General features: G+C 45.5%; 1 protein-coding gene and 2 long non-coding RNA genes across 4 annotated transcripts in view; 2 read left to right on the top strand and 1 right to left on the bottom strand.

Moving 5' to 3' along the window:
* LOC132681423 (uncharacterized) overlaps positions 1-4,310 on the top strand; it is a 339,118-nt gene extending 334,808 nt beyond the window's left edge. Inside the window, exon 6 of the long non-coding RNA XR_013556851.2 lies at positions 3,102-4,310. This is a non-coding gene — a long non-coding RNA (uncharacterized LOC132681423). The remainder of the gene's footprint in view (positions 1-3,101) is intronic.
* FGF1 (fibroblast growth factor 1) overlaps positions 1-15,913 on the bottom strand; it is a 103,711-nt gene extending 87,798 nt beyond the window's left edge. Inside the window, exons 1-2 of one of the 2 annotated variants that reach the window (XM_078450043.2) lie at positions 15,484-15,913; positions 5,344-5,498 (exon numbers count right to left, since the gene is read on the bottom strand). The gene's annotated coding sequence lies outside the window, so the exon portion shown is untranslated. Of the gene's footprint in view, positions 1-509; positions 737-5,343; positions 5,499-15,483 lie in introns of those variants that run through there. The other variant, XM_060635858.3, reaches the window with a different exon arrangement.
* LOC144616935 (uncharacterized) lies at positions 9,885-20,245 on the top strand. The gene is made up of 3 exons (XR_013556852.2): positions 9,885-10,841; positions 12,593-12,676; positions 20,110-20,245. It is a non-coding gene; the product is annotated as an uncharacterized LOC144616935 (long non-coding RNA).
* The last annotated feature ends 4,879 nt before the right edge of the window (positions 20,246-25,124 follow it).

Raw genomic sequence — 25,124 nt, 5'->3', positions numbered from 1 at the left:
CCTCTCTAGCCTCTAGCTTTCAGGAAGGCGGGAACCGTCCGTTCCAGGCTGTATCACAGCCCCAGTGTCTAGCATGCTCCCTGGCACACTGGCAGTAGCTCACAAATGAGGTGAATGAACCTGAGGTGAAGGCACTAGTGACCCTCAAGTAACCCCCCTCCCAGTCCCCATTCTCTGTCCTCTTTATCCAGCTGCCTCTTTATTTCTTTACTTTCCCTTCCCTCCTCTCTCCTCCCCTCATCATCCTTGCTGCTCATTCCTTCTTCCTTCCTGGGACTTAGACTATCTGTGAGTCCCATGAACACTGTTTAAAGTCAACAGAAGTTGACTCCTGAGTTAAAGAGACGAGAAAGTTGTCATAACTTGGTAGGATGTGTTGGCCTCAAACTAGATCACTCCAAACTCAGGACCTGGGGGTGAACCTAGGCTCCCACCATAGTAGTTTTCCAGGGCTCCCCCAACAGGTGCCACAGACTGGCGGCTTAAACAACAGAAGTGTATTGGCTCACAGTTCTGGAGGCCAGAAGTCCAAGGTCAGGGTATCAGCAGGGCTGGTTCCTTCTGAGGGCTGGGAGGAGAAGTGTTGTTCCAGGCCTCTCTCCACGACTTGTAGATGGCCTTCTTTTCCCTGTGTCTTCATGCCATCTTCCCTCTAGGTATGTCTTTCTGTCCCAATTTCCCCATTTTATAAGGATGCCAGTCATGCTGGCATTAGGGCCCACCCTAATGACATCATTTAAACTTGATATCCTCTGTAAAGGCGTCTCCAAATAAGGTCACATTCTGATACTCTGCAGGTTAGGACTTCAACATGTGAATTTAAGGAGAGGACGTAGTTCAGCTCCTAACACCTGCCTTCCACCTGCCCATTGCCTCAGCCCTTTCTGATTGATTGATTGAATGAGAAAAAAGTAGGGGAGCACAGGGCCACATCATCTTCTGAGAAAGTTATACGGGGGCCTGGGAATGGAAGCGGACCAGAGAGGAACGTGAACCAGAGAAAGGCACCCAAGAGCGAGAAGGGAAGGCTGAAGTGACCAACAGGTAAAACTCCGCTGATAGGAGGTTCCATGATGGTGCTCTGGTAATCTGCTTGTCCAGAGTTCATACCCCAGATCGGCCACTTCCTAGCAGCGAGGGCTTTCCCCTCACTTGTAAAAGGTGGATAATAATTGCACCTAACTTATGGGGTGGTTGTGAGGGTTGAGTGAGGGAATAGCATGAAGGGGTTGGCCCTGTGCCTGGCACATAACAACTCGGCGTGCAGTGTGGACACTGTCGTGGATGTTGCAACACGTGGAGGGCTAGTCCGAGGAAGACGGTAATTCAGGAAGGAGGGGATGACAAGGAAGAGGCCAATTGTCCCTGACTCAGACCAAATGACTCTGTGTTCTCGTTCACAGCAATGAAGGGAAAAGAACCAGAGCAATGGTCAGACTTGGGTTTCCTCAACTGTCCCCTGTGGACCAAAGATGGAATCACCTGGGTCCTACCCAGGAAATGCAAAATCGTGGGTCCCTCCGGAACCTGGCTAAGTTGGGACTTCGATGGGCCGGACCTGGGTACCTGATTTTTTTAAACAAGCTCCCCTGTGATTATTATGCACATTTGTTTGCAAGCTACAGGTCCTGGAGAGACAGAGGGGAGTCTTGTCTGAGGTCCCCCCCCACACACCTGTACAGCTCTGGTGCAAGAGGGGCTTGCTCCTCACGCCTGTCCCCACCACTAGCATTCCTTGGACAAAGTCAGAGGTCATGAGCAGTTATGCAGAAAACAAATCTCTGTCGTATTTTAAACGTTCTCCTTAGAGGGGTTGCACCAGCAGATCGAGTCTTTTACAGACACCAAGTTCTGGATGGCCCATCCCTTCTCTCTCTACGACTGGAGTCACCCAGTCTTGACGTCGAGCTGAGCTCAAGCTGACCTCTGACCTCAGGCCTGCAGAGTTGAAGCGGGGTGCTGGCCCAGCAGGCTTGTGCCTCTGCCTCTGTGTCTGTTGTCAGGCACCATTTCCTCTCTTCTTGGGCATCATCTGCTGACTGGTTCAGGAAAACCTGAGGCCCCTCTTGTTCCCCCGTGACTGCATTCATGTCTTGTTCCTGAAGACCTGGTCTCAAAAGCCGTAGGTCCTCAAAGTGGAGAGTCTGACTGTGGGCCAAGCTGGGGTCTGCCTTTCTTTCTTTCTTTTTTTCAATTTTTTAAAAAACGTTTATTTATTTTTGAGAGAGAGAGATAGAGTGTGAATGGGGGCGGAGCAGACACACACACACACACACACACACACACACAGAATCCAAAGCAGGCTCCAGGCTCTGAGCTGTTGGCACAGTCTGATGCGGGGCTCGAACCCACAAACCATGAGATCACGGATCATGGCATGAGCTGAAATCAGATGCTTAACCAAATGAGCCACCCAGGCACCCCCTGGGGTCTGCCTTTCTTAGGAGAGTTTCCAAATCCTGGCCTACTTTCCTAGGTCTTCAAATATCACCTGTCGTGAATTCCTGTCACCAAATTCCACGTCTCTTAGGACCCCTCCAGTGATCCGATAAAACATACATGGCAAATCAGGTGGGAGCACAGCCTGGGTGTGACATGTGGCTCTGTCACTTGGTGACTGCGTGAACTTCGGCAAATGGCCCAGCCCAGCAAGCCTCAATTCCTACTTCCCAGGATTGTTATGAGAATTCAGCAAGATCAGATACATAAAGCCAAGTCGGGTACCCGGCACATAGTAAGGGCACAGGAAACATAAAGTGTCACTTTGGACTTTGGAACAAAAGGACTTGTGTACAGCATGTTCAGAACTCACCTTTCACTAATAGCAAATACATAGTAGTTACTATAAGTCAGGCACTAAGAGCATGACTCATTTGAGCCTTTCAGCAACAAGGTTGGTACTTTCTTACCCCATTTGACAGATGCGGAAACTGAGGCACAAAGCCACAGGATTAATAAATGGCACAGTCTGAATCTGAACCCCAGGGAGCCCCGCTGCAGAATCTATGCACTTGACCACTATATTAGGCTGCCTCTCTTAATTCGGAATATTTAGGAATCAAACACTTCATATTCCCTTCCTTCCTCTTCTCTCTCTGTAGACCACTGGCCTGGATGCTTGCCCTTGTTCCCATACCTTGGACCCTGCCTCCCAGCTGAGTTGGACATCCTGTCAGTCCACACTCACTGTTACCTGCCCCTGCCCCCCCAGGTAGGTGCCCTCCCTTTTCTGTGGCTGAGTGGGCTCAATCCAGTTGTACCTTGAGATGGGACCCCTTGTCAGTACTCCATGAGCATGTGTTGATTAGTGAAAAACAGGGGGGAAAAATCTTCATTCACCTATAATTCGTTTCACGTGTAGGCATTAGATTCACCTAAAACCGGGTATGCCTGCGGCACCCGTGACAGATTGCTTTTCCAGCTGCTTAACTCAAGGAGCATTGCATTGGCCAAGCAACACCCTTTGATAAGGTGGATGGGGAATGCCTTACACTCTGTACCGTCCCTCACTCCTAGAGGGTGGCCCAGCAGGCCTGGCAGCTCTGTGATCCTCCACGGTTTACTAGCATCCACAGAACGCATGTGAGCCAGGCGAGCGAGCACACTCTCCATCCTGGGTCAGGCATCCCTTCACTTAGTGTAGGTGGAGCCTAAGATGCCGTCCACCCTCACCACTGAAAGCATCATCATCGTGGTTGATGCTACTGGCCTATGACGTCAAACCACTTAACCAACCCCATAGCGCTTCCTTAAATCCTTTTCGGAACCAGGCAAGCCGTATCTATATGTATGCACAGCAGATCTGGGAGAGAGTTTACAAGAAAGTCTGTTTTTCTCCCTTCATTATTTGTGTATCAGTTTGGCCTTTGTTTAAGTACTTCATCTGCAAAGCCATTTACTCATACTAGCAAAGGCAGGGTCAACAGAAGAAAGCCTCCAGTGCTCACCAGCTGCCCTCAGCAGCACCTTTGATGATCTTGCCTTCAGATATACAATCTGAAAAGGGGAATTTCCTCAGAAGCCCTCAATGACCAACACAAAGAAAACAAAGGAAAAGGGAATTTGTGACTGTGAATCACAGTCTCCACCAAAATCCACACTCATTCACCCAGACAGTCCCAGTAAACAGCTGGCCAGCCCTTCACTGGACACCACTTTGCAAAGCCGGGCTTATTTCTTTTCAACCCTTTGCCACCATCAGGGCTGGCTGAGCCTCACACAAAGCCCCGGTCGTCCTGTGGCGGATGCTTGCCTCTCCCACCGCTGTTTGCAGAACTACATCATAAACAATCACATCTCTGTAGGGAATGAAAGGGAAAGTGCCAAAGCAGAAAAAGAATGCAGAAGAGTGTGTGGGGAGGTTGGGGGGGTGGGGGGCGGTACAGTGGTTAAAGCAGCTAGAGAAAGCACTGAATGTTTACATTCTGCTGAGTCACGCAGGGAGCTCTTAGACCCCAGTGCCCAGATAAGGTGAGTTCCTCTTGGGTCTCTGAAAAATGGGCACTTGATGCCTAAATTCTCCCCCAGACCTGGAGGTCTGAATTTTTCAACTGTTCTTTAGAAGTCTTGCACACTTTGGGCATGTAATAGTGACGTGGATGTGGCTAGCCATTCCCGCACCTTCTCCTCCAGTGCCAGTCTGCAGGGGCACTGAGATGAGCGTGTGATATTCAAAGATCAGAAGGAAGGTAAGGAATAGTCCAGGTGAGCCACGGGGCCATCCGAATAGCCGCCTATCCTATCACATTCAGCTAATCCTGTATTTCAGCCCGACTTTTGTATCAAAATTAGGATAAAGTTTGAGGTGCTCAGTGAACAGCCTTCCCGAGGCAGCTGAATGTCCAGGTTCCCCAAGAGGGTGAGTGTGACACAGCAGGCTCACGCCCTCTAGACTTAACTAAAGCTACCGATTTTGGCTTCTGTGGAAACGAAGGGGCTGTATCCAGCGCTTCAGTAAATGAGGACATTCCGCCCCCTCCAGTCCTCGTCGGCCCGGCAGTGGAGGAATAAAGGTGCTGGGGCAGCATGGTGCAGGATCGTTTTTACAGTCTCTGAAGTCTAGGTGCTATTTTTACATGCCTGTGCCACGGGCGATGCCTCTCCCCAGAGCGGCCGGCACCACGGATTAAACCCAGCCAGAGGCGAGCTTCTGGGGATCCACTTGCCGGGGAACTGGTTCCAGTGGTATCTGCTTAAAACATCCCACTGCCTTCAGTCTTCCCGTTTTTTTCCCCCCTCTCCATGTAATATTATCCTTGCACTTGGACACACACACATACGCACGCCCTCAGCTCTGCACACAACCTGCTCTTTCCTCCCCGAAACGGAGACTCAGATTCTTACCTCAAAACCTTTGTAGGCTGAGGACTGTGCCTCTTCGTCCAAGGGCAACACGGAAATCCACTGGGTGTCGTCTGCTCCGTGTCACTGTCACTGTGCTGCGGCTGCTTTCCCAGCAGCCCCACGCCGGCTCTCTGAACTTCTCGGTTACTGCAGCTCTGTGTGGGGAGAGGGGACGGGCCGTGGCATGCACATCAGGTTGCTGGTCTGCCTCCAGACACCATGCCACAGAGCCGGCTACCAGTCCCGCAGGGTCGTGTGGGAAGCAGGGAGGCAGGCTGGGGAGCTGAGAATGCCAGCCTCTGGGTCTCTCTCTGACCTTGTTTATCAGCAGAGGGGACCTGCCTGTAGACTACAGCCCGCACTGACCCCACCCACAGGGACATACACAGAGCTCTAAGTGCCCCCAACTCTGGACAGCCAGCAGCAGGCAGAGCTATTGGCCAGCAGGGAAGGGAGGCAGAGACGACAGACGGCAGCTATCCTGGGTGTTATTTTAACGTGGTTTGTCTTGGGGCAAATGGCTGAGCCGAATGGACTACTGGCCTGTCTGAGCAGAATCCTGTTTATTTGGAAGCCTCAGTCACCAGGGAAACAGCAGGTCGTGGCTCAGAGACGCTCCTCTGGAATCAGAAGGCTGCCGGATGAAAGAGTCCTTTTCTGTTCTGTCATCTGGCATCCCTGCGCAGGGTGTAGGTGTCTGCGTGTGGCAGAGTGTGTGTGTGTCTGTTTGTGCCATTCCTAGGGCCAAGCCTTGCAACGGGCATGTTGCAAAGCCATCCAAGGCAATGGCCGTCCAGGCTAGGGCTGGATGGGGCTGTGGAGCAAGTATTTCTGTCGTTCCTGACCAGTGGTCAAGCCTGTCACTGCTGAACCGGGCTAATGAATCCTCAGGTGAGCCCAGCTCCAGGGGTGGGGATTTCATTAAAGGACCACAGGCATCATCTTCATGCCGCTGGCCGGGACAGGGTGAGGAAGGGAGGAAGCTGCCTGTACAAATAACTCTTTGGCTGGCAGGTAGGGAATGAAGCTGGAAATTGGATTAAAAGGATGTGGATCAGGAGGTATCTTTGAAGAGACTAAATGGAAACATGATGAATAGTTTCCCATAACTGAAGAAGGTCTCTACTCCTTATGTAGGCATTGGAAGCCTGGGAGGTATGTGTTTGTATGCATGAATGTTTGTCCAAGCCCACCCGCCTGCTGATTCAGATAGACAGGTACGGATTGACCTGTGAGAACTAGAAATATGCTCTCTGGGGGCACCTGGGTGGCTCAGTCGGTTGAGCATCCGACTTTGGCTCAGGTCATGATCTCATGGTTTGTGAGTTCAAGCCCTATGTCGGGCTCTGTGCTGACACGTCAGAGCCTGGAGCCTGCTTCGGATTCCGTGTCTCCCTCTCTCTCTGTCCCTCCCCTGCTCACTCTTTCTCTCTCTCTCTCTCTCTCAAAACAAAAACAAAAACATTAAAAACAAAATACTGCTCTCTGGTCTCCACCTCCCCTTGGAAGGTGGAGGTGGGAGCCTCTCTCCAAAGGCATCATGTGGCATCCAGGGAGCCGTTTTTGTGCCTTTTGAGGAGATGAGCCTCCCTGGAACAGGATGGATAAGCCACGGCTCTCCTGAAAGGGACTTGAAAAGTACAGAAAAAAAATGATTTCACCAAATTTTATTAATTGGAACCTCCATGAGCTGCCATGCCTACATATTCAAAGGTACTCATAATTTGCTTTCAAAAATAATAATCTTCCTGAGTGTCTGCACAATTCCAAAGGACCTTCTGAAGCACAGAAAGATAAAAATATTTCGGATAATCGTCTTCTCAATACTGGAGAATTATTATGCTACCTCCAGTGTGCATGTTAACTTTCAACCACATGGAAAGATAGATCTTAAGGTTAGGAAACACTAAATTAGGAAATTAAACCCATTAAATAGCTAACTAAAAATTCTCAGGACAGAGATGCGGCTCAGGGTCTCACCCAGCATGCATCCCCTAATAAAAGCCTTTGCTGTGACTAAACGCAGGTGTCCCTAGTCAGGGTCATGCCCTTGAACCTGCCCACACTGTGTGGTTGACCCTTCCCGTGCAGCTCGGCCGGGTTCCCGTTCCATCCTTCCTAAAGGAGATGGATGAGACTCCTAACCGCATCTTCCCTGCAAGCCAACAGGAGTAATGGGACCATCCAGTGTGCCAAAACGTGTGAAAGCACCTTGAAAACGGGTAACACAAGTGTAAGTCATTATTTTAGTGTTTTTTCTCCATTCTATCCAGTTGTGAACTGCTGTTAAAAAAAAAAAAAAAAACCTACAAGGATTTTCCACAAAGATAATCCCTGGCTACTGATATAAACTCATTTTCTTTCTTTCTTTCTTTCTTTCTTTCTTTCTTTCTTTCTTTCTTTCTTTCTTTCTTCTTTCATGTTTATTTATCTTCAAGAGAGAGACAGAGTGCAAGCAAGGGAGGGGCAGAGAGAGGGAGACACAGAATCTGAAGAAGGCTCCAGGCTCTTGAGTTGTCAGCACAGAGTCCGATGTGGGGCTTGAACTCATGAACCGTGAGATCATGACCTGAGCCAAAGTCGGATGCCTAATAGACTGAGCCACCTGGGCGCCCCTAAACTAATTTCTTTACTGCATATCTGATATTCAGCAATGTTACTGTCCAAATACTGGGAAATAATGAATCCTCAGTTCCTTAGAGTATTTACTGTAATATAATTCCCCTCAATATTGAATTTTTAAACATTTCACTTTAATATCCCCCAAACTCCACATTTATTTCAACTTTCATATCAAGCGTCTAAATTTGTCTTTTAAATAATATACATTTGGATGTTTTGAGTCATGAGACATGATAATGTTAATGCTTTCTGGCCTATTATTTAGCCTGGGAAGAGACTTGGAGATTGCCTTGTCTGAAGGTCTGGCCTCAGAATAGCCCTCCAGCTCTGGGTCAGGAAATAATAGCTGTTGAGGCTGTTCATTAAGCATCCATAATACTCTAGATCCTATGCAGGTCATGTAACAGAAACATACCTTCCCTCAAAGCTCTTAGACCACATTTAAAGCCGTTTCTGCAATGCTTAAAACCTATCTGCAGGGGGAAGCCTGGGGGGCTCCGTCGGTTAAGTGTCCAACTCTCAATTTCGGCTCAGGTCACGATCTCAGGGTCGGCAGATCAAACCCCATATCAGGCTCCGTGTTGAACATGGAGCCTGCTTGGGATTCTCTGTCTCTCCCTCTGCCCCTCTCCCCTGCTTGTGGTCTCTCTCTCTCAAAATAAATAAATAAATAAACATTAAAAAAAAAAAACCACCCTATATGCAGGCCTACTAACACGGCAGGGGGTGGGTCTGTGAAAGGAAGAACATGACAGATTTGCAAGACCAACAGAAATCCTGGTAGAAGCCTTGTAGTTTTATCCACAGAGGTGTGGCCATGGCCAGAGTCATCCACACCTGAAATATTGTGGCTGCTTCTGGAAGTGAGATTTTTCTTTCCACATCCTAAGAGATTGATTCACAATGGAGCACTTCAGCAGTTGCTATCATAGAACGTGGCTCTAAACCTCTTATAAGAGCCTTAGAAGAGTGCTAAAAGTAGAATGTGGCATTTCCATGCCTTGACTTATTCCGTGCTTGGGGCCTCTGAAAAGCAGACATCACTTTTTAATTGCCCCAACGTGAGAGTGGAACCAAAGCATGATAGAATCAGCAGAATTCAAAATGCCCCCAGCAACTATTCTCTCTCTCTCTGGGCATAACATAGAAGCAATGGCTTCTTGTGCCTTGAATCTTGAAGCTGACAGTCAGTATTTGCTTTAAAATTTCCCCATTCGTTTGTCCTGTTTCCATAAATGATGCAGTTATTTGAAACACACACCGGACACACTGCATTTTCTTTCTAATTCCATTTGACCTTGTTGGGACACAACAAATCCTAATCAGCTGACAGGAGAAATCAGATGCTGCACTATACTCTCTCCCCTAGCAAAGTATTTCCTTCTGTTTATGCCAAATCATGCAATTAAATGAAGGGCATGCTGGCCTCATGGCGAACCAACTGCCAGGATGACGGAGGGGAGGGATTTGACACACAGGGCATAGGGAAATGCCGCAGACGTTTACAGGAAATTGTATTAGTTGCCTGAGGAGACCTGAAAGCCACAAACGTCACAGAGCTGCAGGACAGAAACAGGGCCCAGTGGTTCTCAAGGGGGCAGTCACCTGATCCTATGGTAATCCAAGAACAGGAGCTCACCCCAGGGTCAGCCTGGCTCTCTGGCTTCTTCCGGGGATTGTACTTGGAAGGGACTAACCCATGAGGGGTGGGCTTCTTCTTCTCTGTGATATTGATCATCCACTGCCTCTTCTATTTTATGTTTTCTTTTATCTCAATTTTTAAATTTTTATTTTAAAATATTTTATCTTTAAATAAAAGTAATGCTTTGCACACATGGCCACATGCACAATGTACAGAAGGGTATAAAATGACCCTCACTAAGCCCCTCTCCCCAAAGATAACCACTATTAACTTTTTTTTTCCTGGACCCTTTAGTGGGGAAACGGCTTCATACACCTGAATGTGTATATGCTCAAAAACAATTTACGAGCAATGTCCTGCATTGTTGTTTGCTTTTCACTTAGTAATAAATCTTTGCACATTGGTGTAGTCCATCCAAGCACCAGTGTTCCTGGGCTATTGCAAAATCCTCCTAGCTGATTTCCCTGCTTCTACCCAAGTTACTCTCTATAGTTCATTCCAGAGGGATCCTGCTAAAAGATAAATCAGATCATATACCTGTTTGTTCACAACTGTCCAGTGCCTTTGACTTGCTCTAAGAATGAAAGCTAAGCTTGCTATCACCAACCGCTTTCCTAAGTCCACCTCCTATGAACTGCTTGGTCATTTGTTGCAGTCATACTACTCATCTAGGCCAAACGTAGTCCTACCTCAGGACCTTTGCCCCTGCTACTCCTGCTTCCTGAGGTGTACTCATTTGTTTTCTGCCCCTCTTTGTATGGCAAGCTCTTGCTTATCATTCTTGTCTCATTTCAGATCACCTTCTCCCTGACCACCTGCTCTAAATCAGCCCCTATCACTGTTCTTCACATCCTCCTGCTTTCTTTTCCTTCACAGACCTTACTGCCATGGAACATTATGATATTCAGTTAGCTGTTTACTGGTTTGTTTCCTGGCCCCTCTGCCACACACACTGGAATATAAACTCCATGAGGAAAGCAGGGATTTCATCTGACTCTTCACCATTACATCCTCAGTGTCTAGACCAGTGGTTCTCAAGCTTGGATGTGCATCGGAATCACGTGGAGGGTTGATTAAAACGCAGATTGCTGGGCCCCAACTCCAAAGCTTCTAATTCAGGAGGTCTGGAGTGGGCCTCGAAATGTGCACGGCTAGCAAGTTCCCAGATGACGGTGAAACTGCGTCCAGGAACCAAACTCTGAGAACCCTCAGTCTCGACAGTGCCTGGCCCCCGGTGGGTGTGCATATGTATTTGTCACATGAATGTATGAGTGTGCACCTGAGGGACTGCCACCTTCTTTGTCATGGCTTTTCTACTTCATTATTTACTTATATTTATGTCTGTAAGTCTCCTCAAATTCTTTGTGACAAGAGGGTCCAAGTTTTGTCAGCTACTTTTAGAACACGATTTATCAGCTCCACCAGTTTGTCAGCAGATGAATAAAAACGTAACGTTTTATAGGCCCTGGGAGATCCATGGGAGTCCCATCTTGTTCTCTGCCTCAGTAAACCATGAGAACAAAAGGTGGGATGACTCTCACTTGACATGTGATGGACAATTTTGCCCAGAAGTAATCGCTCAGGCCTCCCCTGTAGTTGTTTAATAATTGTCACCTTGGCTTGGATTCTGCCTCGTGCTTTGGAACATACATATGTAGTCTACCTGGACCCCAGGGTATGAAATGTAGGGAGTCCAATGGTTTTCCTGTGAGTCACAAAACCCCTGAGAATCTGACAAGATCTGTAACCCTTTTCCTGAACACACACACACACACACACACACACACCTTTTTTATGTTTAATTCCTGGAAGTTACAAGATACCCCAAGTCAAAATTCAAAACTCCTGATTTGTGAATTGTCTGTCTATGTGGCAAAAAACCAAAAACAACGTGGATCCTTAGTTTAGTATTTAAATTCCTGAGGAATCAGAAAGTTAAATGTAAGAAGACAAACCTTAGAGGAAAACATGAATTAATAAGATTAATAATCTTATTATTTATTTTAAATAAGGTACAAGCTAATAAAGACCCCCCCTGTAGAGGCACTCAGAGCCCCAATAAGATTTATAATCTTAGAAGGGAGAATGCTTTTTTGGAGCAGGACTTGAAACCCAGAAATGAAAAGAGAATAGTGAGATCACTTCCATAACATTTTGAATAATCCACACAGGAAAGAGGGGAACAGAAATCCTCCCAGCTTAGACTCTGTGGAGAAATCTAAAGATCCCGTTTTTCCCATCTGTGTTCTTTCCACTTGGATTTTCTGGGTGGTCTGTGGCCGAGCAATGTGGGAGAAGACCTAAGCTTATCAGAGCAGATGGGGTGAGGCCACATCCTTCAGGGAAGCCGTCACTGGGTTCATTATTTGATTAGCCATGGTTGGGTTTTTAAACAACTTTGAGATATAATTCATATACTGTATAGTTCACTCATTTAAAGTAAACAATTAAACGGTTTCAGTGTATTCACGTGGTTGTGCAGCCATCGCCGCTAATTTTAGAACAGTTTTGTCATCCCCAAAAAGAAACCCCATACTCATTAGCAAGTACTCCCCACACCGTGTTCCTGCCAGGCCTAGGCAACCAACAATGTACTTTATGTCTCTGTAGAATTGCCTGTTATGGCCGTTTCGTAGAAATGAAATCATACAGTATGGGTTTCTTTCCCTTCAAAAGCATAATGTCTCTGAGGTTCATCGGTGTTACAGCATGTTTCAGCACTTCATTCCTTTTTATCGCTGAGTAATATTTCATTGTGTGGATATGCCACATTTTATTTATCCATTCATTGGTGAATGGACTTTTGGCTTGTTTCCCTGTTTGGACTGTGATGAATGATGCTGTCATGGACATGTATAGTTTTTGTGAGAACATATATTTTCATTTCTGTTGGGTCTGACAGTGGTTTTCCTCTGAAAGACTTACCCAAAGAGTTTTACTTAGCCTGTATAATTCTTTTGGTTTTATTTATTTATTTTTTTACAGTAAACTCATGGAGAAGCGAGCAGGCTTGGATCCTAAGACCTCAGAGCTCTGTTACTCCCAGGCTAGGCCCTTCTCTGCTTCTAGGTAATCTGGGACCCGATCAGTCTTGCCGTGCCTCACTTATGAGGGCGCCAGGTCTCTGACCCTCCTGCAGGACATTGTGAGGATTAATGGCCTAAATCAAATAGGATCTGCTCTTGAGAAGATGCTGACCCATACGAATAGGTCAGTGTGTCACGGAAACCGCATACCCTCAAACCAAGGGCCTCGCTGGCATCAGAGGTGACAGCATCAGACAAGAGGCCCGTGGCTGGTTGTTAGAGGCATAGGTAGTCCAAAAAAATACTCACCATAGTCTCAACATTTTGGTTTCCTTTGAGATCAGATTTTGTTGCTTTCCAAATCCTGCGAGCTACCCTGTGAGGGTAGAAACGTCAGGGCCATCTGCCCAATGATGGACAGCCAAAAGGGCAAGTTGAAATTCTAAAACCCACTTTCAGCTAACATTTCCTCAAAAGTACCTCCCTCTTCAGGGCCCCAGAGGCATCTCCTTTTGTGAAATCCATGCTCCCCTGAGCTTTGTGGCTTTGGGGTAGGCAAGTGTCTCTTTGCCCCTGGGTACAAACTAATAAGGATCCCCCTGTAGAGGCACTCAGAGCCCCAAGTGGCAGAAGGTGGGTCCAAAACACCCAAGCTCACTCATGCTCTTTGACCAGCCAACAGTGTTCCTTGGTCTTGAAAATCAGGCAGCCAGAAGCTCCCCTGATAAGTATGTAAATGCCAAATTTAATAGGAAATGAGATGGCAGGCATGCCTGGGTTCTAACTCCCACGTCACCGCTTAAGGGACAAGTAAGTTAATTCTCTGAGCCTCAGTTTCCCCATATGTTAAATGAGGGATAATGCCAATATTCGCCTTGTAGGGTCATTGTGAAGGTTACCTGAGATGATGCCTCTGAGGCTGCAGCATACAGCTAGAACTCAATTAATGTTTGCTATAATTATTACATTACTTTTGAAATCAGAATTTAGGACTTCACATAACCTAGCCATCCTCTCTCAGGTATTTAGGGAAGCTGGGTTTCTGTTGGTCACTTGGCACTTGCTATGTGTCAGACACCACAGAGCGGGCTAGGGATAAAATCCAGTTTCCCCCAGGAATGTAAAATTCAAGTTTTTTACAGGGTGCGAGATTGCAGAAAGGCTCGACGAGCCAGGGAAGGCCTCAGGGGAGGCAGCACTGAGGCTGGCCCTTGAAAGGCAGGGTGGGTTCACATCCACAGAGCAGAGGGAGACACAGGTGGACAAGGACAGGGGACCGAGGAAGGGAGATCTGTCTGCACACAGGCAAGGTTGGGGGCCTAGGTGGGTCTCGTCATGATGGGTCGTCTGGGCACTGAGCCCGAGAAAAGCCTTCTGGTTTCTTTTGCACTATGTGGGGGTCTCTCTAGGAATGAGATGCCATGGGGTCTTTCAGTCACTTCTACTAATAACTATCCTTATTATGAGACTTTCTGTCACTGATTTTTGTGGACTATAAGAGGGAGGAAAAGTGATGTTGGAGGAGTTTTAAGTCTTCATCCAGACCATCACAAATATAGCAATGCACAGTGGCAGGCATTGTGTCCAGGCCCCTCCTCTAGGACTAGCACCTTGGTTATCTTTGGGGACCCAGCCCTTCATTCCTTCCAGTCTGTGTGGTTTGGGTGGGGATGACTACACCCCATGGCAAGGATGGCCACAGTGCCCACACTGGTTCAGTGAGATGCGACTCTGAGACTCTAGACTCTTGGGAAAAGGACATGCCTGTTCTTCTAGAGGGTGGCTTTGCCATTAGGGTGTCAGCCTGGAGTTGCTGGTGGCCATCTTGCCACTGCCTTAGGTGAGTCTTCCTGGGATACAATGACACGAGGATGCAGAGCCAAGAAACGGAGAGAGACAGAGTTGGGATGCTACCATCTGGGCACCTGGATCCCACCATACCACAGCCTTTTCAGTTACACAAGCAAACAAATTTCCTTCTTTTGGCACAAGTCTCTTCAAACCGGGTTTCAGTCTATTGTCGCTAAAAGAATCCTGCTTTGTTGGAGTGTCTTGCTCCCACCTACGTTTTGTGGGCTTCTTCTTAGCATAGGTATTTGTAGTCCATAGTCAGGGGGTGGCATGGTGTGTAACAAGGGTCAGTGGTACGCATTTGCTAGTGATGGCGACATCTGTACACATCCCCAGACAGGCAAAAGTACATGTCACGTGCTTGGGAGGGGAAGCCGAGACTCCAAAATTGCCTTGTCTTCTTTGTCCCTCGACTCGGCTTACAGAGCAATTCTCCCCAAACCCTGCATTTTATCCCTCTTGTTCTCAACCAAAGAAATGAGTTCTGGGATCTGTTAAGTATATTTTACAGGGTTCTAAGAAGTCAGGAAAAGGTGTGGAAGGAATGAGGAGAGAGGAAGATCTGCACATCTCACTTGTGGGTTTTTTTTCCCTTTTGTCCAATAATAAGGAATGAGCCGGCCTCCTTTTGTTTCCTATTTCATGAAGGGCTTTTTAAAACTAAGATGAACTCGACTGCAGTGGGATTTGTCTAATGGTTTCTTGGAAAACATCTTCTTGGATCTCAGCAAACATAATTCACTTGGTGGGAATCATTTCTCACTTCCCCGCTAAGAACTGGACCTACCCTGTTCTTTCTGGGAGCATATTAGCCTCAAAATGAGAGAAGAGAGTACAGGTATTTTAAGCTAGCATCCATCACACAGACTCAAGTCTGCCAGAGACCCAGATCAGGGAGGAGAAGAGGAAGAAGAGGGGCAGGGGAGAGCATTCATGCTGGACCCGAGCACGAAGTCTGTAGTCATGAGCCCCTCAGAGAAACGAAACGGATGCACTCACCTCTTTGCTTTGGCTCTGGGGCACTTTCTTTCTGGGGCGAGGCAGCCACAGCAGCCTACAGCGTCCCGGGTGACCTAACGGGAGTGCTGCAGGCAGGCCGCTGCAGGAGGAAGGGAGTTCCCATTCTCCATCAGAAGGGAGTGTCCTTCACCAAAAGGAGGCGATGCCCTTATTCCCCTGGAGTCGAGGCTGTTGGTTCCGTCTGTCCTCTCTCTCCTGCTCCCTCTCTGGTGTGAATGGAGCTCAAGGGAGTCCTGAGAGAAGAGCTGAGTGCAAAGCACACACCACACCCGCCCTGATACAGGTTGTTTTCCCAGCCCGGGAGAGCCAGGGGAGGGAGGCAGCCAGTGCACTGGGAGGCCACGCTCTCCGGGGCCCCCCACCAGTGCGGCTGATGCTGGTGTACCCATGGAAAGCCCAACGACAGGCACTTATGTATTTATTTCTCCCCTCTCATGTGATCTTATTTTTGGGCTGGATACAAAAGCTATTTGGGGGCTGGATAGCTGCCAGGTGAAAGGACCATTATCTTATCCAAGTTGTCTCCGTGCCTCTGTCTGAGCTAGTCTCTGTTGCCTCTCCCCGTATACAGCAGAACTGTGGGGATCTTGCCGTGAACCTTACTTTTCATATATCCCAGCAGTTAGTTCCCATTACTAACTTTATGTCAACTAGCTTACCCCCATCCTGTGAGGTTTCACAGAGGACAAGTATAATGAACAATGCCATTACTATTATGTCTGAGGCTGGTGGACCTGTCACATAACCAACATACAACACTATCTTAGACATAGAGACCCTCTTATCAGCACTGGGGTGGGACCTTCAGACCTGGAAGGCGCTCAGGAGCAAAGTCAAGGAACAGAGTGAGGTTGTAACACTGAAGGGCCATGACTCCCCCCTCCCCCAACCGGATGGCTGCTTCCGCTTCTATCTCCAAGGGGTATAAAACTTAAAATGTTTAAATGGCTTGGTTTCTCACCTCTGAGTTTTCCTCTTCAGACATGAATGGAAAGTTTTGAAACACTCATGCCTGACAAACGTTGTATCATCATCTTCACGATCATCACTGTTATTTATTAAGCTCTTGCTAAATGCCATTCATGTGCTGAGCCCTTTTCCTGCGCTGGCTCATTTCTCCTCCCAGCAGCCCTCTGAGGAAGGTAGTCATGTTCCGATAGGACAGCAAGAGAAGCAGAGGCTGGGAAAGGTGAGCTGGCCAGGGAAAGACCCGAGCCACCCATCTGTCTGATTCCAGAGCAGGAGTTTTGGGCCGCTGTGCTTACTGTGTGCTGCAGCTATAAATTACCGAGATTTCACTATTGTTTTCATTTCCTAAGAGGAAAATAAAAAAACCTCACGGTGGATTCAGATGCATGACTTCACTCCTCAATTTCTTTCCTAATTCCAGTTCTTGAAACAGAGAGAGAAAAAGGTTTTCATCTGTTTACAGTCCTGGGCCCCGATTCTAGATACAGGATAGAGGAGTCTGGCCTCCATTCTCCTTGGAGCCCGTTTTCTATGAATAATTCACTGTGCGAACACAAACACGCCAGAGGGGACCCGGCTGGGCGGCCCACTACCCCTGAGATAGAGCCCCCGAGATCGAGTCGAACAGCTTGTCCAATACTGCCCCCTGCAGGCCTCTAGGCTGCATTACCCCCAGAATGGCCGTCCAGACTTCACAAGGATTGTTTTTAGGGAACTGGTTCTTCTAGGCACACCTTCCTAAAACTGATTTGCCTAAGAAAGTGCCTGTGTTGGTAATAACCCTTACTGGAAAGTGTACCCCTCATTCCACAAATCTTACTAAGGTGCCATTACTCCAAATGTGAAAATCTCCAGCTCCAGGTCCCCAAACTGGAAACTTCCTTTAATAATTTAATTCAGCTTCCTTTAATGATTAATTAAGGTATTTTTCTTTTTTTAGTTTACTTATTTTTGTGTGAGAGAGAGAGAGAGTGCAAGCTGGGAAGGGGCAGAGAGAGACATGAAGACACAGAATCCAAAGCAGTCTCCAGACTCCAGGCTGTCAGCAAGAAGCCCAACGCGGGGCTCGAACACACAAACAATAAGATCATGACCTGAGCCGAAGTTGGGCACTCAACTGACTGAGCCACGCAGGTGCCCCAAGATTTTTTTTTTATTATTTAACAAAATTTGTTCCTTCTATTCCTTGAATTTGAGGGAAACTACTGTGAAAGTGAATCATAGGGATTCTCGGAAATAATAACAGATGAATAGGTATATTTAATTTTTTTTAACATTTGTTTATTATTGAGAGACAGAGAGAGAAAGAGCATGAGCATGGGAGGGGCAGAGAGAGGGAGACACAGAATCTGAAACAAGCTCCAGGCTCTGAGCTGTCAGCAGAGAACCCGACGCGGGGCTCGAATTCACGAGCCCCGAGATCATGACCTGAGCCAAAGTTGGACGCTTAACCTACTGAGCCATCCAGGCGCCCCGTGAATAGGTATATTTAAAGAATGATGTCGCAACTTAAGTTTTTAATTCCAATATTTACAATATGCTGGAAGGTATTATCTTGAAGCCCTATGAACCTAATGATGAGCATGTCACACACCAACTTTAAAATGTAGGTAGAGATGGCCTCGTTTTTCAAAATTGTTTCAGAAGTCACAGGAACAAAAACTGGCCGAAGCCTGTTGTACCTGGGGCTGGCCATTGCTGACTGGTAACAGATTGCTGTCCATCCATCCAAGAGAAGTGAGCACCTACTATATGTCAGGCATTGTTTTGGGCACTAGGTAGAAACATGGTGAGCAAAAAGTTCCATGTTACATGCCAAATTTTTATTTGTGGCTGCCTCTAGAGAGCTGAGTGAGGCAAATAGCTTAATTTAATAATACTCATATCTAAAATTCATTTTGGATAAGTACTACTAAGGAGGAGCATTTGGTGAGTAGAGAAGGTATAAGGGAGATTGACAAATAATGAGGATTGACTTAAGTCATGAAGGAGATGTCGGGGAAATAACATCTGAACCAAGAATAATGCAGAATCTCCATGAAAACCCTTGTAATATGGGAGGATTGGCAGAAGTGTTTTTAGAAAGGGCCTTTGCCCCTACACAAGTAAATCCGTGTTGTAAATCAATGTTTCTCAACTGGGACTCATTTCTTTCCCAGGGGACATTTGGCAATTTCTGCAGACATAGTCGGTTGCTGTGACTGGGGTTGTATCTAGTAGGTAGAGACCAGGGATCCTGCTGAACATTCTGCAATGTACAGGACAGCCCCCACATCAAAGCAGGCAGCCCTCAAAGTCAATAGTGCTGAGGTTGAGAAACCCTGTTGAAGAAGAGGGCAGGGCAGACCACACAAGTGTCTGTAGTAGATGTGGATTCATTTGTTCATTCATTCAACAAATACTTATTGAGTGCTCACTGTGTTCAAGACACCATTCTGGGCATAATTGAGGCATACCAGGTACCCCTTAACCAAAATTGTCACCTCAAATGGCCTGCCTGGTTGTGTTTCTGTGATCCAGCCTAAAACCGTCACCGTTCAAATAGTGGCAAAACTGGTCTTACTGTCTGGAGAAAGAAGAGATAAAAATGTATGCGTATTATTAGCAAGTTGGTCCCTGAAGCATTGTTTGTAAATAGTGGAAACAACCTAAGTATCTGTCTATAAGGGAATGGTTACATAATTCTAGTATATCCATATAATAGCGCCCAATAAAAAGGAAAGAAGCAAGTCTCCTTGAGATGACACAGAAAATAACCACGAAGGTATTGATAACTGGAAAAAAATGGGAAATAGCACGTAGAGTATAATTGATGTGATTTGTGTTTTTAACTTTTTTAATGTTTATTTATTTTTTGAGAGAGAGACAGAGACAGAGTGTGAGTGGGAGAGGGGCAGAGAGAGAGGGAGACACAGAATCCAAAGAAGGCTCCAGGCTCCAAGCTGTCAGCACAGAGACTGACACAGGGCTTGAACTCACAAACTACAAGGTTATGACCTGAGCTGAAGTCGGACGCTTAACCGACTGAGCCATCCAGGCACCCTGATGTGATTTGTGTTTTTAAATTGGTTTATGTGTGTGTTTGCATATGCATGCAATTACTAAAGAAATTGTCACCAAATCCTACTAATGGCCCCCTCTAAGGAATGGAAAATAACTCTGGAACATGTTCATTGATAGTAACCCTCTACATAATTTCCTCCTTTCACATCATTTAGATTGTCTCCAGTTTATCCTCTTCATTACTACCAATATTCAACCACTCACCAACTTCTGGAGATCTTTCAACTTCTAGGACAATTCCCATTCCTTATTATTAAATACAAGGCCCTTCCAAACTTGCCTCTAGTCAGTCCTCATAGGCTGTTCTTGGGAGCTGCTCGCCCTTCCCAGCCTTGTTCCCACCCCCACCTCCCTGGAGCTTTGGGAGTCCCACGGTGGACTCGTGGGACTTCATCATGCCATATCCTTTCAAGACAAGCTCACCTCTGTGCCTGAAAAACAGTCCTCTTCTTTTTATACCTTTATTAGGATAGACTAGGTTATACTGTGGTTATAAATAATCCCCAAATTTCAGTGACTTAAAATAACAAAACTGTATTTCTTATTAATGGACATCAACCTGTCCATTTTCAGGTTGGCTAGGCAACTCTGCTCTGTATAATCCTTAATCAAGGACCCCGAGCTCAAGGAGGTCAAGGAACTCGTCCTCTGCATTCAGGAAAGAAAAAAGAGGTAACGTTTACTACTACTCTAGAACCTAGAAGCTATTTCTTTCCCCATTTCATTGACCAAAACAAATCCTATGACCACATCTTACATAAAATGAGATGGAGAATTTATTTTTTTAAATGTTTATTTATTTATTTTGAGAGAGAGAGAGCAGGGGAGGGACAGACAGAAAGGAAGAGAGAGAACCCCAGGCAGGCTCCCTGATACCAGTGCAGAACTGGAGGCGGGGCTCCATCCCACCAACTGCGAGATCATGACCCCAGCTGAGGTCAAGAGTCAGACACTTAACCAACTGAGCCATCCAGGAGCCCCGATATAGAGAATTTCAATCCTATTATTTTCTTGGAAGGTAAGGAGTCCTAAATATTTGGGGAACCTGAATTCTATAAGTGTTAGGTATGATATTTTATGTAAGTCCATTAAGTCATTTGGTAATCGTGTTCAAATAATCTGTATCCTTATTCATTTACCTGCTCACTTCTTCCTGTGGTTTTGCCAATGTTAGCTTCATATTTTTGACTGTACGTTATAAGATGTGTGCAAGTTTTATAATCACTGTATCTTCCTTGTGAATTTGTTATGATGATATATCTTTCTTTAGCTGTAGTAATGTTTTTGCCTTAAAATATAGTTTGATATCAATGTATACTATTAATATAATTTTAATTAATATTTACATATTTTCCACCATTTACTTTCAACATTTTTAATTTTTTTTAATGTTTATTTACTTTCAAGAGAAACAGAGCGTGAGCGGGGTAAGGGAAGAGAGAGAGGAAGACACAGAATCCAAAGCAGGCTTCAGACTCTGAGCTGTCAGCACAGAGCCCGGCATGGGGCTCAAACTCATGAACTATGAGATCATGACCTGAGCTTTAGTCAGACGCTCAACTGACTGAGCCACCCAGGCACCACTCAACATTTTTAAAATTAATGTTTATCTGTTTCTTATAGATAGCATGCATATCTTTTTATCCAGTTCGATACTCCTTGACTTTTTAAAAAAATTTTTAAAGTTTATTTATACATTTTGAGATAGAGAGAGAGAGAGAGAGAGAGAGCACAAATGGGGTAGGGGCAGAGAGAGAGGGAGAGAGAATTCCAAGCAGGCTCCACACTGTCAGTGCAGAGCCTGACATGGGGCTCGAACACATGAACTGTGAGATCATGACCTGAGCTGAGATCGAGAGTTAGACACTCAACTGACTGAGCCACCTAGGAGCCCTGATACTTTTTGACTTTTAATTGAAGTACTTTGTTCATTCACATTTGATGTAATTACTAATATATTTGGATTTAAACCTACCATCTTATTAAATGCTTTCATTTGTCCCACATGTTCTATATTCTTTTTTTCCTCCTTTCTTGCTTGTTTTGGTGTGGTTGAATATTCTATCTTTCTGTCTATTACCTTGGAAATTATATACTTCTTTGACTATTCTTTAGAGGTTATCCTAGACCACAGTGTGTGTCATTAACTGAATCAAAGTCTAATGTTAATTGATATTTTTATCTTCTTCCACAGTAATACAAGGATCTTAGACCATTTTAATTTCATTCACCCCTTCATTCTGACTTATATATATATTTGTTATATATTTAAAAATTTTAAATCCCCAATGGACATTGTTAAGTTATTTGGTACAGTCTAATTCATTTGGATTCTTCAAATTAGCCTTTGCATTCTTCTTCATTTTTTCCTATATCTATAACCTGTCATTTAAAATTGTTTTCCTCGGGGCGCCTGGGTGGCGCAGTCGGTTAAGCGTCCGACTTCAGCCAGGTCATGATCTCGCGGTCCGTGAGTTTGAGCCCCGCGTCAGGCTCTGGGCTGATGGCTCAGAGCCTGGAGCCTGTTTCTGATTCTGTGTCTCCCTCTCTCTCTGCCCCTCCCCCGTTCATGCTCTGTCTCTCTCTGTCCCAAAAATAAATAAAACACGTTGAAAAAAAAAATTAAAAAAAATAAAATAAAATTGTTTTCCTTCTGCTTAAAGAACACTCCTTTAGTATCTGCTGCTGGTAAAGAATCCCAAAGATTATCCTCATTTCATTTTTATGATTGCAGGCTGTTTTCTCTGGGTATGGAATTCTAGGTTTTCTATCAGTACTTTAAAGACATTTAAATTCTCCTAATTTCTAGCTGCTATTATTTCTGTTAAGAAGCAAGATAACAGTCTATTCTTTTTTTTTTCCAAGTAATGTTAGTTGATTTTAACATTTTTATCCTCCTTGTCTTTGATTTTCATCTATTTTACCCTGATGTACCTAGGAGTGGCTTTCTTTTATTTATCCTGCTTGGGGTGTCTAGGTCTTCTGGAATCTTGGCAATTTCCCAGCTATTTTTACTTTCACATATTGCTGCTGTTTTAATTTCTCTCTCATCACCTCCTAGAACTTCGGCCTTCACTTTATCTTCCATATCTCTTCTTCTCTCACCATATTTTCCATCCTTTTGTCTTTCCGTGTCTTGTCCTGATGTTTTCTTCTAACCTACTGCCCAGTTTATCCATTCTCCCTTCAACGGTGTCTAGTCAGTGGTTAAACTCATCCTCTGAGCTCTTTTGTTATTTATTATGCTGTCCAATTGTACATTCCTATTTGGTTATTTTACAAATCATCATTGTCTTTTTTTTTAAGTTTCTAATTCTCTGCCAGAATTTTTAATATTTTATCTCCTTTGCATAGTCTGTCTGATAACTCTAGTAACTGCAGTTTTCTGGCTTGTTATGGTAGTTGTTTCTGCTGGATCTCATTCATATTATTTCCTTATATATCTGGTTAGTTTCATGTGTGCAGAAATTGTGTGTGAAAAATTATTGGTAGAAGTTACACGAGACAGTATGGTGTTATATTCCTCCAGAGAGTATTTACATTTGCTTCTGCTAGGTACTTGGGGACACTAGCAATCTAGGATCACCTTAATCCAATTTGAAGAATTAAGCTCATTGGCAGCTGAGCTGAACCCCTGCACAATGTGGTCTATCTCCTATTCATCCAGTCTTAAGGTGCAATCCATATGGCCCCTAGCCTAAAATGGGGAATTACAGGCACTCCTCTCCTTTGATGGGCACTGGATTCCAAGTTTCATCCCCTTACTGTGCAAAACTGCTTACTATGCAAAACTGCCTACATGCAAAACTGCCTACAAAGAAGCATCTGAGCTTCTCAGTTGTCTCTTCCAGAAGCAGCAAATATCCCAAGGGGGAGAAGATGGTTTTTGGGTTTGCCTCCCTAAATGCCTGTCTTTTCCCAGATCTTGGTTTGGCACCTCTTTATTGTCTTTTTAATTGTTTGATGCTTTCAGGTTGATTTTATTTTTATTTTGTCCAGCCTTTGTAATTGTCCTCAGCAGGAGAGTAGGCCCCAACTATCTAGTCTGCTGTTTCCAGATGGTAGGAAATATAAATGCAGGAAGCAGGCCAGGTATATGTGCACGTGCACACCTTATGTGAGTGGTGGACACTGGGGTTAACCAGAGAGCATGAGTCTTTTTTGCCTTATAGAAGTGAGAGTCTCATGTTGCCAGATTTTTCAAAATTTTTTTTTCAAAAGAAGTAGGAACTGCAAGCTTTTTAAATGTGAAATCACAATTTTCAATGGTGGCTACAAAAAAAAAATTAACTCTCAAGAAACCAAAGAAGACACATTTGCAGTTCAAATCCAGCCCATAGGACACCAGTTTGAAATATCTGAACTACAGGATGTGTTGATGGGATAAGGAGGGTTAAAGGTGGTCATCTTTCACTATTAACCTTAGCCTCCAGTAGTCCAGGCTGCCTTGAATAAACCCCAGTCCCTCATATCAAAAAAAAAAAAAAAAAAAAAAGTTTGAAATAAATTTGTGTCTTTACTGAGATGTCTTAAAAATGCCAACCAGGAGGATAGGGTCTATTCATAACACCAACAAGGCTTCTGGAAAATCTCCTCTCATCTCTCTTCCAAATCCTTCTCATGATAGCCCACCAGGTACGCCAATCCCCTTTAACTTATCTCTTGAATTCCCCTCAGTTCATCTCATCTCTGGCTCTCAGCTCCTTTATCCTCCCTCTTACCTTCTGATCTATTCTGCTTTCCCTTGCAGGTAATTCCCTGCCTTTTCTCTGGTGGGCTCACCAAGCCACCCACGCTCACAGCACTGCGTGACTCAGAATCCCTTCCAGCATTTTCCTATATTCCACACAAGAAAGGCTCCAAAACCTAGCTGCCAAGACTAAATCCTCCGTCACAGGAAGTGGGGGTGGGGAGCCAGGATGCTGTAAATACTCTAAAATCTGTATTTTTTCCCTGTCCCATCAGCTCTGCCATCTGGGATGGGGTGAAGCCAGGACGCGATGTCATTTGCAGAGGAAGCAGAGCCTGTTTCCGGGATGCTTTGGCACCAGGTTGAGTTTTCAGATGCCTGCCTTGTCACTTACCTCCTACTGAAAGGACAGGGCCCCCACCCATGCCACCACCCCTCTCGCAAATGGGGAGAGAGAAGCCAGAAGGAAGAGAAATCGAATGTGGACTTTTCCTGATTTGCCTCATAGTAGAAAGTTAGCAAAGCATGTCAGAGAATAGAAAGTATTTGATAAAAATAGCGTCTGTTAAGCCTGGGACTCAAGCTGGAGATGCATGGAAATGAAATTTATTCCTTCCTTGAGTGTTCCCCTACTAGGATAACAATTCTGTCTCCCTCATTAATGACAGAGGCTTAAGATGCTGCTTTCTGTGACCAAAACGCCTCTCTTTCCCAGGGCTGAAGGTGGAGGAGGTGCTGGCCGAATTGAGGAAAGATACCAGGCTGTGAAGCCCCCTCTGGCCAGTCGGGTGTGGCTCTACCATCGTCACACCCACCCTTGACTTTGAGACATGGTGTCAAGGGCCCCACCAGCCTGTGAGATGGGGGAGCTGGGAGAAGGTTTTCCAGACTAGGCAGT

The sequence above is a fragment of the Panthera onca genome, chromosome A1, assembly GCF_046562875.1.
Source record: "Panthera onca isolate mPanOnc1 chromosome A1, mPanOnc1 haplotype 2, whole genome shotgun sequence".
Lineage (NCBI taxonomy): Eukaryota > Metazoa > Chordata > Mammalia > Carnivora > Felidae > Panthera > Panthera onca.
The sequence above is the reverse complement of the archived record's forward strand: the minus strand, read 5'-3'. Positions and strand labels throughout refer to the sequence as shown.